We start from the raw sequence: 12,321 nt of genomic DNA on the forward strand, positions 1-12,321 counted from the left end.
CCACGCTGGGCCCCCTGGGATCTTTTAAGATGCGAAAGAGAGAGTGGTGCGCGGAAAGCAACGGAAAGCTACCGCATTTAACTTTCCCAAGAAAATAAATGCGGAGACTAAGAGGAAGGTAGAAAATAGCAAAGTCTGAAGAATGCTGGGTTTGCAGTGAAAGACCTGCCCTTGGGCAGAACACTATGAATGAATGAATTCTTTGAGATATTTCAAACAAAAAAGTTTAATCAAATCTTGCTCGGTTTTGCTTCCTTTTCGAGTTGAGAATTGTAGTACTCGTTTTTTTTAAGTAGGTTATTTTACGAAGCTTTATCAACATCCTCGGTTATTTAGCGTCTGAATGAGATGGTGATAACGCCGTTGAATTGAGTCTGGAGTCCATCATCGAAAGTTACGCAGCATTTACTCGTATTGGGTTGAGGGAAAACCCTGGAAAAAACCTCAACCAGGTAACTTGCCCCGACCGGAAATCGAACTTGTACTGGTATATGAAAAATTTCATAGCATGTTTCTGAAAAGCCATTGATTTAATTCTCGATATGCTCAGTCAGTTTAAGAGAGCAGTGTATTATGGTAATGAATGACTGAAAGAATTTTTGTTTTGTCCTTTAAATGTGCAGAAATTTGATCCGAACAAGCGTAACTTTGTAAAATTATTTTCCAGAAGGAAAAGTTACATTTGTTCGGATCAAATTTCTACTCATTTAAAGGACAAAACTGAAATTATTCCGATTATTTGTTATCACAATGCACTGCTCTTTTAAATTGACTGAGCATATTGGGAATTAAATCAATGGCTTTCCCAAAAGATGGTGTGAAATGTTTCATATAAACTATTTTTTATCTCGAAAGGAAACAAAAACGAGCAAAATTGTAGCTATTGAACTTTTTGTTGTTTGAAATATCTCAAAGAAGAACTCCCTAAAATGGATGACATTACTTACGGTTCACTCTTTATAAAGATTTCTATGAATTGATACATACATATTGCAGTTTTTAATAAGAATTCTGACTTTTCTGTGTGTATAGCTATAGCCATCGCCCTTGAACTGTAGGTAGTTTCAGCGTTGTAATAGAGTATGAAACTTTGATAAAGTAATAAAGTAAGAAATTATTTTCCTTACATCTTGACACCTTTCGCCTACGTTTCGCGAGCGAAGTACTCGATTGATATGAAGCTGACCATGTGAGTAGAACGCACCCGGAAGTGCCTTGGTTCGATCGTCAAATCTCTGAAATACTACGCGGAGCGATGCACATGGCAGTGGGAGTGAGACCTTTGGCCCGCGAGGAACTGGGTGTCGTCTCTTTCTCTTATGTGTGGAAAGTCCATTCAATTTGCATGAGTAAATGTGCGGCTGCCAAAGACGCGGATCCGGGTCGAGGCGAGAGACTAGACTGGTGTGCAGTAGACACAAATATTGAATAAGCGTGTTAGATCGAACTAATTAATGAACTGAATGAGTAAGTGAAAGACTGAATGACAACGAGCGAATGAACAAATCTTTAATTGAATTTGGGAACGAATAATAAATGAAAATACATTAAAAAAGCGATTGGTTCAGTCAATGGGTGAACAAATAAACTAATAAATGACTGAACTATTGAATGAATGTGTGACTAAATGAACTAATAAATGAATTAGTGAATAAATTAATAAAATGGTTAACAAAATAATAAGTTAGCGAATTAATTGAATGAATGTGTGACTAAATGAACTAATAAATGAATTAGTGAATAAATTAATAAAATGGTTAACAAAATAATAAGTTAGCGAATTAACAAATTAATGGGGGATTAATATACCAGTGATCGAACTAATAAATTAGTGATTGAATTAATAAAGTAGTGATCCAACTGATACATTTGTGATCGAATTAATAAATTAACGAATTAATTAATAAATTAGTGATTGAATTGATAAATTAGTGATCAAACCAATAAACTAATGAACTGATTGATAAATTAGTGATTGAATTACTAAATTAGTGATCGCACTAATAAATTAATGAACTAATTAGCAAATTAGTGGTCGAATTAATAAATTAGAGATCGAATTAATAAATTAGTGATCGGACTAATAAATTAATGAATTAATTAGGAAATTAGTGGTCGAATTAATAAATTAGTGAACGAATTAATAAATTAATGATCGTACTAATAAGTAAATGAAATAATTAGCAAAATAGTGGTCGAATTAATAAATTAGAAATCGAATTAATAAATTAGTAATCGGACTAATAAATTAATGAACTAATTAGCAAATTAGTAGTCTAATTAATAAATTAGAGATCGAATTAATAAATGAATGATCGGACTAATAAATTAATGAATTAATTAGCAAATTAGTGGTCGAATTAATAAAGTATTGATCGAATTAATAAATTAGTGATCGGACTAATAACTTAATGAATTAATTAGCAAATTAGTGGTCGAATTAATGAAGTAGTGATCGAATTAATAAATTAGTGATCGGACTAATAAATAAATAAATTAATTAGCAAATTAGTGGTCGAATTTAAAATTAGTGATCGAATTAATAAATTAGTGATCGAACTAATAAATTAATGAATTAATTAGCAAATTAGTGGTCGAATTAATAAAGTAGTGATCGAATTAATAAATTAGTGATCGGACTAATAAATTAATGAAATAATTAGCAAATTAGTGGTCGAATTAATAAAGTAGTGATCGAATTAATAAATTAGTGATCGGACTAATAAATTAATGAAATAATTAGCAAATTAGTGGTCGAATTAATAAAGTAGTGATCGAATTAATAAATTAGTGATCGGACTAATAAATTAATGAATTAATTAGCAAATTAGTGGTCGAATTAATAAGTTAGTGATCGGACTAATAATTTAATGAATTAATTAATAAATTAGTGATCGAACTAATAAATGTGTGATCGAACTAATAAAATAGTGATTGACTTAATAAATTAGTAATACTAATACATTAGTGAACAAATTAATAAATTGATTAAAAAAAGCAAGACATTTAATTTATTAATTCGTTCGCTAATTAGTAATTCCTTCAGTAAATTATTAATTCCCTCATTAACTTATTAAATCACTCATTAATCTGTTATTAAATCTTTCACTAAATTAAAAGTTTGTTCACTAATTTAATAGTTTGTTCATTAGTGGTATAATTAATAAATTAATGATAGAATAAATAAATTAGTGATCGAATAAATTAATAAATGAGTGAACTATTGAATGAATGTGTGAATAAATCATCTAATAAATGAATTAGTGAATGAATTAATAAATTGGTTAACAAAGTAATAAGTTGGCGAATTCATAAATTAGTGATCGAACTAATAAATTAATGAACTAATGAATAAATTATTGATCCAACTAATAAATTAATGAACTAATGAATAACTTACTTATTCAACTAATAAATTAATGAACTAATGAATAAATTATTGATCCAACTAATAAATTAATGAACTAATGAATAAATTAGTGTTCGAACTAATAAATTAATGAACTAATTAATAAATTAATGATTCAACTAATAAATAAATTAATTAATTAATACATTCGTAATCGAACTAATAAATTAATGATCTGATTAATAAATTAGTGATCCAACTAATAAATTATTGAACGGATTAATAAATTACTGAAGAAATTAGTAAATTAGTGAACGAATTAATAACTTAGTGAGCGAATTAATAAATTAGTGAACATACTAGTAAAGTAATGAACGATGTAATAGTAAATTAGCGAGTTATTTAATAATTAGGTAAACGAATTAGTAAATTAGTGAACAAATTAATGAATTAAGGAATGTATTAAGAAATTACCGAACGAATTAGTAAATTAGTGAAGGAATTAATGTCTTGATGAACGAATTAATAAATTAATGAACGAATTAATAAATTAGTAAACGAATTAACAAATTTGTGAACGAATTAATAACATAGTAAACGAATTAATAAATTAGTAAACGAATTATTAAATTAGTGAACTAACTTGTAAATTGATGAACGATTTAATAATAAATTCTTGAGTGATGTGATAAATTAGTAAGCGAATTAATAAATTACTCAACGAAAATCTAAATTTATGGAGTGATTAACAAATTACTGAAGGAATTTGTAAATTAGTGAACGAATTATTGACTTAGTGGGGGAGTTAAAAATTAGTGAACGAATTAATTTATTAGTGGCTGATTTAATAAATTATTGGCGGCTGATTTAATAAATTATTGGCGAAAGAAGTCAATTAGGAAAGGAATTAGTAAATTATAGAATGAATTAGTACATTGGCGCCCCAATTAATAAAGTAGTGGCGAAATTAATACATTAGTGACTGAGTTTATTAATGGCTGAATGAATAGGTGAGTGAACGAATAAATTAGTACGGTAAACTAATGAAGGGACGAGTAAACGAATGAATGTGTTTTGAATAAGTGAATTAATTGCCAACTGAATGAATGAATAAAATAATTAGTGAACGAATGAAAAACTAGTAAAAGAATGAAGAAGTCAATCAACTAATTAACCCTTTCTAACCAAAATTAAATTTACAAGCAATCCATGTTGAAACAAATAGCTGTATTAGGACCAATTCAGTGACCAAGTTACGGGAGTGGCAACATTTGAAACAAAACTATATTGATGAAAATGTAGTGAAATAGCAAAATTTACCTTCATATGTAACACAAAAGTATATAAATGCTATAAAGTTAATTATTGCCATATGGTATCTATAGGTAAGAAAGGGTTAATGGATAATTGAACAAATTAATAAACGAATTATTGGACGAATGATTGTGGGAATGAACGGACACGAACCAGAAGTAACAAAATTTTGGCGTACTCTTACATTTTACTCAACTGGCGAATTGTTTATGCTTGTAAATGAAATATTTGTCTGTTCGCTACGTATTGTAAATTTTTGCATAACTCAAAACTACATTTCTAATGTAGGCCTAAGGTGTATGGAATACAATAAATTAAATGAAAAACGAAATATCTATTCCTCCATTCTTAGTTTCGATCTTTGTTCCGTTTATCTGGTTTCATTTGTCTTCTTTCATCTTTTTTTTTCCTTTCACTCTTTGTGTTGACACATTTTGTCCATTATTTTATTTGTTTGATCACCTATTTCTCTCTCTGTCTTCCTCTTGCCTTATTCTTTTATTTCTTTGTTCACATTTCACTTCCATCGTTTCCTCCATTCTCTAGTTGTCTCTTTTATCCCTTTTACATCTTTTAACTTTCTGATTTTATTTCTGTTACATTTTGCTCCCAACTTTTCTTCTACCCTTATTTCTTTCTTTACCGTTTCTCTTCATTTTCTTCTGTATTCCATTTCTGTTTGAGTTTAATCCATTCATCGTTTAATTCTTTTCTTTCTCTCTCCAAGAAATTGAGTTGTACCTCCACATTAGGCAAGTGTCAACATTACCTATCTGCCTGGATCTCAACAGCTCATAACAGCTTCCAGTCTTCCGATAACCATCTGGCAAGTGACGCTATTTCACAGCCCGTGTTATTTATGGTGGAAATAGCGAGTCCGCAGAAATGTGTCTCCTACCGGGTTACCTTCGTTTTGAAATATTTTAACTGTCCCGTTCACCCACGATACTTGGCATGGATTACAAACAATAACTGAAGGAAAACAAACACATGTCTAGGCCTATAAAATACTCAACATTGTGTTCGAAAAGCTTCGTTTGTTATTTTGACAGGAACAATATTACAACGTAAGTAATAGGACAGGCACGAGCGAGACCTGGACCAACCGCAACAGAATGGTCGTAGCTGCGCCCAAGCTGGTTTCTGGTACACCTCAGTTAACTCTCAGTTACGTAACTGCTCTTATAATTAACTACACTGATAACTTTAATGAGCTTCCGGAAAATTAAATGTAGATTTATGAACGCTAGTGACAAACTGTTCAGAAAACTTCATGCGTAGTATCTCTCGTCCTGCACAGAAGACTCAACTAATAATTCTGATAGTGATCTTTTAGTTACAAGTATAAAGAGTCTTCAAAAATTCCAAGCCTAAACTTTTTTCTTCGTAACCATGGCTCGGAAACTCATATTGAATGCTGGACATGCATAGTATAAGGGCCTATAAATTTATATTTATATATTCCTATATACCGGAAGCAAGTAAAGAAATAGGTTTGGAAGTAAATCCTGAAAAGACTAAGTATATGATTATGTCCCGTGACGGGAATATTGTGCGAAATGGCAATATAAAAATTGGAAATTTGTCTTTCGAAGAGGTGGAGAAGTTCAGATATATTGGAGCAACAGTAAAAAATATAAATTATACCCGGGAGGAAATTAAACACAGAATAAATATGGGAAATGTCTGTTATTATTCGGTTGAGAAGCTTTTATCATCCAGTCTGCTGTCAAAAAATCTGAAAGTTAGAATTTATAAAACAGTTATATTACCAGTTGTTCTTTATGGTTGTGAAACTTGTACTCTCACGTTGAGAGAGGAACATAGGTTAAGGGTGTTTGAGAATAAGGTTCTCAGGAAAATATTTGGGGCTAAGAGGGATGAAGTTACAGGAGAATGGAGAAAGTTACACAACACAGAACTGCACTCATTGTATTCTTCACCTGACGTAATTAGGAACATTAAATCCAGACGTTTGAGTTGGGCAGGGCATGTAGCAAGTATGGGCGAATCCAGAAATGCATATAGAGTGTTAGTTGGGAGACCGGAGGGAAAAAGACCTCTAGGGAGGCCGAGACGTAGATGGGAAAATAATATAAAAATGGATTTAAGGGACCTTATTCTCAAACACCCTTAACGTATGTTCCTCTCTCAAAGTGAGAGTCCAAGTTTCACAACCATACAGAACAACGGGTAATATAACTGTTTTATGAATTCTAACTTTCAGATTTTTTGACAGCAGACTGAATGATAAAATTTTCTCAACCGATTAATAACAGGCATTTCCCATATTTATTCTGTGTTTAATTTCCTCCCTAGTATCATTTATTTTTGTTACTGTTGCTCCAAGATATTTGAACTTCTCCACCTCTTCAAAAGATAAAGACGGCCTCCAGATATGGAGGGTAGCTGTGAATATATTGAATAAGCGGTCGTGGACAGCCGATGAGGGGTGGTCCTCCAGCTTGGGGGTTGGACGAAGGGCTAACAATCCATCACCGTAAAAAAACAGCTTGTTACGAACCCTTCAAATAAGCCTCGGAATATAAATAACAGCGAAGGAAAAACGAAAAACTGTAAATGGCAAATGACAAACGATGGACAGTCTCCTAGCAACACAGTGTTGTGATGACAAACAAAAACGCTACGAACTTACGCATTAATCTACTAAAAGGTAATGCGATTTCGTATAATAACATGAAAGAATAGAACGCAAAGTTGTTTCTTAGAAGCCCGAATTCATTTATGAGCTCTTAATTGTTCAAGTGTAAAATATAAAAGCGTACAATATAAATAACGGATCTTAAATTTGTTTCTTAAAATTCCGATTTTATTTACGAGTTATGTTAAGTGTCCAAGCACCACCGATAATAGGGGAGAAGTGGGTACAGTGAGACAGGGAGAACAGTGAGACATTTTTTATTAGATGGTAAATTTTGATGTTGAAATGTTGGTAACAGTGGAGTTGTATGTTGCATGAGCAAAGTAACAGTATTTTCATACTCGATTTGATTCTAGTTATAAAGGTGAGTGAAGAAAAAATAATTCGTAATTTTTCATTCTAGAAGTAAAATTTTGGCTTAGAATAACTCTTCTCGGGTTCTCAGCCAGGTGAGTTGGAGATTAGCTTCCAAGCTTTCGACGGCTAGCTCTGCCATCTTCTTCAGGGACGAAGAGCTAGCCGTCGAAAGCTTGGAAGCTAATCTCCAACTCACCTGGCTGAGAACCCGAGAAGAGTTATTCTACATCAAACGCCGGGAAAGCCTCAAGTCATACAAATTTTGGCTTGTTTTTAATGACGGTTATATTGGATATACAAATGAGATATAAATATGAATGTTTTGTTACCTATTACTATGGTATATGAGATTATCCTTGGCAAAGTTTCGTCTTTCTTGTTTTAATTTTGAAGTGATGGTGCCATTTTTAAACGAACTATGCTTAAAGGGAACAGTGAGACATGCCATTGAAGGGTACACTGAGACGTCTCACTGTTCCCATTTACCAGTGATTTGCAAAAATAAACTGTAATTATATTACATTTACCGGTAACTAACATTAAAAATGAACATACTAGTAACCAATTCAGGAACTGTAGCTTAAAATAATGGATACATTACTTTTTAATGGTTTTTTAAATAAAAAATTATTCACAAAATTAAAAAAATATATATTAAAAAATAATAAAGAATTAAATTAAATTCTTATAATTATAAGCTTTGTTGTCACCAAAATTCATTTTATTTTTTAGCAAAAGTTTGAAAAGTTATAGAAAATTCACTTTTCCAAATGTTCCAGATGTTTCAATGGTTTCGAAGTCAGACATCAAAATGATTCTAAATAAGTCTACAGAACATGGCGAGATAAAGAGACAGCAAGTTTTTGTTTTCTTTTGAAATAAATGTAAATCATTTCAATGTCCGTTAATAGACACTGTGGTGTCTCACTGTACCCTCCTGAATGGGAACAGTGAGACATTTGCATTTTTTTTGACAAACACGTATTGTATATTATGTCCTTATCTATTAACATTTATGTTTATGTATTATTGTACTCCATGTTTTAATGTATATTTCTGTTGCACTTGATTTTAAAAATACTTGAAATTTCACTTGCATACATATGTCTTAATATTTTGTGTCTCACTGTACCCACTACTCCCCTATACGTTTCTATGGACATATGAAAGAATAAAGTGTATATCTAATTCCTGAAAGCTTGATTTGATTGTAAGAGTTCTATGTAAGTCGTTAAGCAGAAATAGAGATGCGATGGAAATATCAAAGGGGAACACAGAAATATTGAAGTGCGGGACATGTATTTTATAGCCGAGTGTCATTGTGAGAGACGAGAGCTCTCCTGTACGTGGCATTAGTAACACGTTGTGTTCTCTCTCTCCAGTTGCAAATATTTCAAAGATCCGCATCTCGAGTGTAATCAACAGCGGGGTTGTTCCACGCGGCGCCACAAAGGGACGGATGGCATTTACATGGGGACGTGTCTCCTCATCAATCAGAAATCGATGGCAAAGCAAACAAACGATTCAATCTCTTTTTCGCTTTTACTGGTTCTGCTTTGGTAAATAATTGCTATTTCTGTTTTGTACTATTTCTATTTTCAATCGCTTTCAACTTTTATCTTGTGTGAGGTTCATTACACAACACAAATCCAATAAATGGGACAATTTCGCAAGCAGAACTCGGTTATCCTGCCCCCGTACCAATTTCCTGTGCCGCACAAAACAACTCGGAGCAATGTGCATACAAGTGAGTCGATGAAGGCAATCGATTTCTCTCGATCGAGACGGAATCTGGGTTCATTACCATACAGGTTAGACTGACTGGCTCCCAACTTCGTTAAGGACGTTCATGTTTTTACTACATGATTCGATAGTCCTCTCAAAGCTGTATTTATTGCATTAGAATAAACTAGCATAATTTCTCACAAAATAAATGCATAGAAACATGTAGCTACCTCATAAATACTTGCAGTAAAAATTTCATCCAGATTGATTAATATTTGGCATAAGAAAATTGGTGTTGAATCAACAGAAATGAACACAGAAATATAGATTTGAAAATAAAATGAATATTTATGTAAATTAATATTCTCCTCCGCTACATTCATCTAGTAACTTCAGGGAGCCAACAAAAAGTTACTAACTAGATTTGTAATCAGAAATTTTAAAAAAGAATTCTTCGATGAAAAACAATTTTGACAGCTCTTTAAATTCCACGCCCCCTTCCAGCCTTAATTTAAAAAATTTGTAAACATACGAGTATTTGTAATCAGAATTGAGCTGAATTCATTTGGGGTATGAAAATATAAATTCTGAATAAGTGAAATAGCTAAAAAAAATTTGGAAAAATGTTCATGATTTTCAGTGGAGTCTTCCCTGAAGGAAGGAGAAGGCACTAAGTAAAAATCAGATGACGTAAGAAAAGGAAGAAAACGAAACGTTACTCAGCCTTGCATTTGAAAGACACGGTGAAAGAGTTAACCTGAGAAAGTCCGGGCGACTTGTGACATCACCACTTCCTAGTTGTGGACATATCTTATTTATTGGCGTTGAAACAATTAGTGCTGACAAGGAGCTCTCCACGCCCTCTGCCATCGTATCTGCAGCCCCAGCGCGCAATTCACAAAACTGACAATGTCCGTAATTACAGCCCGCGACAGATAATCAGCGCGCAGGTTTCTGACCCCGCGCATTTGCATACAAACCACACGTCTCATTGCGCCACTTTCTCGAACGCCCTGCGCCACGGGAGGCTCCTGCCACGAGATTAAAGTCGTGTCCCATACCCGAAAGGTGATCCAGTGTCTCCACTTCGCAGCGTCTAACATTCGGCTTATAATGATTACTAGTATGTGAAAAAGCACACAGAAACTTTGGAAAGAAATGTTCAATTTAGATATAGAGCCAACTCTTAGGGGAGAGTCGGGTAATATCGGACATCAGGTAGTATCGGACAGTGCGTTTCTTTCATCTACCACCATATGGTTAGTTTAATTCTGCTACACAGTTTATTTCAGTGTTTAATTAATAGTTCATAGTATTTTGTTGTTTAATTTGTAAATAAGTTTTGTATACATGTAACTCTCATCTAAATCAAATTGTTGGATTCTTTGTAAGTTCATGCATATGTATATACACTTTTTGCTGGTTGAGTGGAAGAGAAGGCCTTACGGCCTTAACTCTGCCAGCTAAAATAAATCATTATTATTATTATTATTATTATTATTATTATGGTAGTACCTGAATGACATGGTTACGTTTCACTATGCGACATCACAGAAACGTAACCATGTCAATCAGGTACTATCATCGTGTGGTAGATGAAAGAAACTCACTGTCCGATATTACACGATGTCCGATACTACCCGACTCTCCCCTATATCTACTTTATGTTTTTCTCAAAATTCAAATTCAAATTCAAATTTATTCACAATTTACATTTGAAATGATACATAAGAATAGATACCGTAAAGTGGGGATATTTCGGACGCAGGGGTAACATCAGACGGTATTTCAATTTATCATATTTTATGTTGGTAACACCAGTTCACCAATGGGTCTTTAAAAATGTGCAGAAACATACGAACATAGTAAAAAGCGCGGAAAAGACGCTAAGAACTGGTGTTATCAACATAAAATATGATAAATTGAATTACCGTCTGATGTTACTCCTACGTCCGAAATATCCCCACTTTACGGTACCAGAAATGAGCGTATGCTCGTGCTCGGGTACAGTCCAGGAGAGTCTACATAAATTTTACAGAGATCAATAATAATGTTGATGATAGAAATAATAGTAACAACAATAATAATAATAACTTTATGGGCCCATTCTTAAAAGAACGATTTGATGTGAGAAGGGGCCTTCTATCAATACCTAACGGACCAAAAAGATTGGCAGTTGCGCATTTCCGCCTTGCAACTGGTCATGACTGCTTGGCGCAGCATCTCCACCGTTTCGGTATTTATAAACATCCAATCTGTACTCTTTGTGACCTTCAAGAAGCGATGAATAGGGATCGTCTCCAACTCTGTCCAGCTCTAAAATCAGTGATAGAATGTGCCAGATACTGGGAAGCGAGAACCCTCATGCCTCTGTTTAGTTCTTTGAGGATTTTGTTTAGTCCCTTCATTAGATTTAATTTTAAGTTGTATTAAATGTTATTTTAAGTGATCGTGCTTCATTTAATTTAGGATATTCCCTATTATTATTATTATTATTATTATTATTATTATTATTATTATTATTATTATTATTATTATTGTCATTATACATTATTGTCATTATTGAGTGTAATTCGTTACCACTGGCACCGGGTATATACCCATTGTAGTGTGAATAAATACATACATACACATACCAAACATATTTCAGTATTATTTTATATTTATCCTGGTAATAATTAACAGTTTGACTCGTAGACATTTTGATTTTCAGCATTAACTTCCCATGACTATACGGGAAGATTCGAAGAGAACGGCAGTTACGTAGACCTTCGGCTCCCCCCTAGTACCATTAATGCACAACACAATGTCAATACGGCGGTTGCTGTCGTCTGCGATACAACGAACTACTCTGTTGATTTTCGAGTTCGTCATTTTTTCCGGTTATTATATGCTTATTTAAGTTGTGTTAACT

The 12,321-nt window shown here is 32.9% G+C and overlaps 1 long non-coding RNA gene across 1 annotated transcript in view; it reads left to right on the plus strand.

Moving 5' to 3' along the window:
- Nucleotides 1-12,321, plus strand: part of LOC138700469 (uncharacterized) — a 941,569-nt gene that overhangs the window by 828,381 nt on the left and 100,867 nt on the right. The gene's annotated exons all lie outside the window — the stretch shown is intronic.

Source organism: Periplaneta americana, chromosome 5 (assembly GCF_040183065.1).
Source record: "Periplaneta americana isolate PAMFEO1 chromosome 5, P.americana_PAMFEO1_priV1, whole genome shotgun sequence".
NCBI lineage: Eukaryota > Metazoa > Arthropoda > Insecta > Blattodea > Blattidae > Periplaneta > Periplaneta americana.